Source organism: Cryptomeria japonica, chromosome 4, assembly GCF_030272615.1.
Source record: "Cryptomeria japonica chromosome 4, Sugi_1.0, whole genome shotgun sequence".
Lineage (NCBI taxonomy): Eukaryota > Viridiplantae > Streptophyta > Pinopsida > Cupressales > Cupressaceae > Cryptomeria > Cryptomeria japonica.
Window position 1 is genome coordinate 525,491,647 of NC_081408.1, and position 4,496 is coordinate 525,496,142.

The window sequence follows — 4,496 nt, forward strand, 5'->3', positions numbered from 1 at the left end:
TTATATTAATTTATATTCTAAAATTAATGAATAAACAAACAACCTAAATAAGACTAATGTTTAAACTATTAATAAAAAAGTTTGTTGACTCCATTTATTTAAAAATATACATTTTTAACAAAACATTTTATGACACACACTATATCAATTTATACTCTAAAATTATTAAATAGACAAGCCACCTAAATAATATTGATGTTAAAAACTATTATTAAAAAAGACAACACGAACTCTATAAAAAGAAAAACACTTTACTTTTTTGAAACCCACTCTTTGCTGGCTATGGGGTTCGAACCCATGCGCACTTATGTGCAGAAGATCTTAAGTCTTCCCCCTTAACCTCTCGGGCAAACCAGCTACATTTATTATTTCAAAAACGATTAGATTTTGATACATTAATTTTAATTTTGAAGTAAGACATAAAATCTGTAAATATTTTTTTAAAAATAATTTGCCACTTTCCTTATTTCAGTCAGCTTTGAAATATTTCTATCAATTTTATATATTTATTTATATACATAATAAATAAAATATATGTAAATAATTATATAGCTAGGCTATTTGCATGAATGTTTGAATAATTAAAATAATAATTCTTGTTCAATATTCAAACTTATTATCAAATGTTGACATGGTTTTGGTCTTGGTTAGACTTCTAAATCTATTGTTGGAGTATTGGGAGGATGAAGTAGTGATGGGAATACTTAAATCTTTTTGGTCAACTTAGTGCTTTCGATGTGGTTACTAAATTTAGAAAGCACCTAGGTTATGTTAGATTCTATGTGAATGTGGAAGTGGGTAAAGATATATTATTCTCTACTAACTTGTCTTCAAAGTATAGTAATTAGGTACAACATATCGAGTATGAGGGACAATCTCTTGTTTGCAAAATCTACAACAAATTAGGTCGTTTAAGGGGAGATAAGAGGATGGCTTAAGAGGAGAAACAAAAGCCTTGACTCAAAGTTTGTGTCATGTGCTAAAATTAGTTAGATGTAATTAGAAAATGGTTTAAGGGTAGGAAAGTTGACAGCGTAAGAGGAGCTAAGAGAATGCCTTAAGGAGTCATAAGATGATGGCTTAAGGAGAGAAATAGGAGCCTTGACTCAAAGTATGTGTCATGTGATAAAATTAGTTAGATATAATTAGGAGATGGCTTAAGGATAGGCAAGATTATGGCTTCAGGAGAGCTAAGAGGATGAATTAAGAGGTTTTAAGAGGATGGCTTAAGGGGATAAACAATTTCCTTGACTCAAAGTATGTGCCATGTGATAAAATTAGTTCTATAATTAGGAGATGGTTCAAGGATATGCAAGATCATGGCTCAATGACAGCTAAGAGGATGACTTAAGGGGTCCTAAGAGGATGGCTTATGGGGAGAAACAAGGTCATTGACTCAAAGTATTTTTCATGTGATAAAATTAGTTAGATATAATTAGGAGATGGTTTAAGGGTAGTGAATGGCAATAAATCAATTTTTACTATTAGTTAAATATATAGAACTATATACTTACCTATATTTATTTATTTCATTGTACCATATGTATCCTCTTTTTTTTGCAATATATCTATAATTGTCTCATGTTCTTCCATATAAAGTGTCCATAACTCTCTATTAGTAGGTCTCCCTTGATATCTAACTAGTTTTAATTTTTTTGCTACAACCAAATATGAGTAGTGTATAATCTTATGTGTTTCATAATCCTTGAATACAAGAAAGCCATTCTTTCTTATTATATATTTTTGTAGTTGGGTGCCAATGACCACCATATAACCTATTGAATACTCATAGTTATCATTATCTACTCAAGGGTGAATTAACTTATGTTTTGTCTCAACACATTAATCCAACCAATACTATGTTTCCTCTTCATCCCCCTTAGCTACAACAACAACATACACATCTCCTACAAAAAATTAGTTCAATAAAGTATAACATATAATTCACGCACATGTGCACGCGTGTGCGTGTGTTTCCATTAATAGATAATTATATATTACAAAATAATTTAATTAAAGTACCTCCTTGTACAAGGTCTAAAACATGGCCATAGTCATCTAATGCAAACACTTGATTATTATCTTCAATTGTTGTTTCATGCTAATCATATGTTTTTTGTAGTTGCCAAGGATCTTTTTTTTCATTATTTAATACATTCTATATTTTTGCATGATTCCCAATCATCTGCAATACAAAATTGGCAAAAACATGCAAGCTCCCTTGTCTATATAGTCCATGTACTTGTATTTGAACTCTTAAATGAATTTCATTTTGTTGATCCACTAATTGTCTCACAATCAAGTCAAGTAATAATATTCTCTTCTTCAACTAACCAAAAGAATCATTGAATTCTAGAGTTCTCACTTGATCATGTGGCTAATTTTGTGGTACACCAATCCATAATTGCTAATGCATCTTGTTGGTTAATAGATTTGCCTTCCTTTAATATTTTTAATGATGACTCATACATACCCCTGATGAAAAGCAAAAGAAACCAACAATTGGGTGAACCGAGTATTGGTTTACCCTCTGCATAAGAGTGCAGCTCCCCGTATGATATCCAATGAATTTTTATTCAAATTAATCACAAAGAAACACACTTTTTACTAGAAAGCGAGAAAAGCCTTCACATCCATTTGTCAACACAATATGAATGCTACAAGATAATTATTCATAAATGTAAATCTCACAAACTTAAACTTTGAACATTTCACTTTTATGTAAAACTTATTTCACCAAGTATACTCAATGTAGCATAAATGTTGATCGATACTCACTCATGCCTCAAAGGACAAGGGGGATCAGAATCATTTAAATGATAACATACAACTGATTTTCTTAATCAATAAATTCACAGACTTATAATAAGTTGATAATTAATGAAGTAAAATATTTTGCATACAAACATACATCCCAACAGAGATTTGCTATATCATTCAAATGCATAGATTTGAAGGTCATGCAAAATATATCATTTTATTTATATATAAAATGTCTACACTGAAAATTCAAAAGAAAACTAAGTCTGCCAATTCCAATTAGAGTTTTTCGGGCCCTTAATAAAGCTTGCTTAATTACATATATAGCCTCCAAGGTAATAGTTTTTCTTGAAAATAACCCAAGTTCTAAAACTCTATCCTAGAGTTAAAAAAATTTGTTCGCTTAAAATTGGATAAAACTTAAATGACCAAGAGCCATAGACAGAATGACAACTCATCCATAAACCGTTCAAGACTCTAAGGTTGTAGAGGAAGCTACTGATTTTTCCTGTTTTGCCACAGTACCACGTACATTCCGCCACTCCAAGTGTGTCGTTGAGAAATTGAGGATGACCTAATCATGCGGGATTCCAATATGCAAAATGCATTGTTTCCAGACTTCTTTATCCATGTTCACCTTGATGAATTTATTTTTATGCGCTTCCAGATGATAAAAGCAAACTACTAACATTGATTCTATCCTAGCCACCTTGGAGAAGTCATTCGTAGTTAGAGACTTTATTTCTTTAACGAGTTGCACCCTCTCCTTAAAGGTTTTCACCATATCTGCTGCTAGTTCGATCGTCTATCCATCATCTTTCGGGAGGTGTATATCGATGCATTTCAAATCTTTCTGCATCGTATCAATGAGCTCTTTTAATCCTATTAATAATTTGATGATTCTTCGTGACCCTGTTTAATGATTTTGTTTATCCATTCAACATTTTTCCTTGATACATACAGTACATTGTCATCCAAGCTATCCATAGGTTTCTTAGCAAGAAATTTCATGACCCCAAATTTATGTACATCATTTATCTGCGCTAAGACTGCTACCCATTTATTTCTTTCTTTGTCCCATGTTGTAGCTTCCAACTCCAGCTCATTACTCACAGTTATAGCATTATCATACACCTTGAATAGGCTAGCAATATAGTCTATGCCTTGCTGCATTATGGAGTCAAGCCATTCATCAAAAACCTCAGCTATCATATGGCTTCTTTGGACCTGATCCAATAGCTTTTGAATTACTGGTGATTTAGGGTCAAAAAACAATGTCATCTGTGTCAAGGGCTGAGGACTCGGGTGATGTATGGCATTGATATATTCTGCCATCTATGTAACAACTTGTTTCAATTCCCGTTTGTCCTTCTCATCTTTCCAGATTCTGGATATCATTCTTTTAGTGGAGGATTCTAAATGTTTGGCATCCACAACTCTTGAAGCAACTCTCAGGTCAATTTTCTCAACAATAAAATTCTTTTCAATGGCTTTTTCAGGGTCTTTATCTAAGATGGGCTTAGCTACTTCCGCTACCCAATGCCCTGTTTCGTCATCAACCTCCATCATAGCCTCTATTTTAAGCTTTTTGGGTTTGGATATTTTCCCAAGGAACTTACTAACCATATCCTCCATGGGAATGGTAATAGGAACTACACTACATTTGTTTCCAATTGAAGCTCAAAGTCATCGAGAAATACTGGAAGTTTCTTTGGGTGGGGGTGTTTGATAATCGG

General features: G+C 32.5%; 1 non-coding gene across 1 annotated transcript; it reads right to left on the minus strand.

The window, feature by feature from the left end:
• Positions 1-274: 274 nt before the first annotated feature.
• Positions 275-357, minus strand: TRNAL-UAA (transfer RNA leucine (anticodon UAA)). Its single transcript has one exon. It is a non-coding gene; the product is annotated as a tRNA-Leu (tRNA).
• Positions 358-4,496: the final 4,139 nt, after the last annotated feature.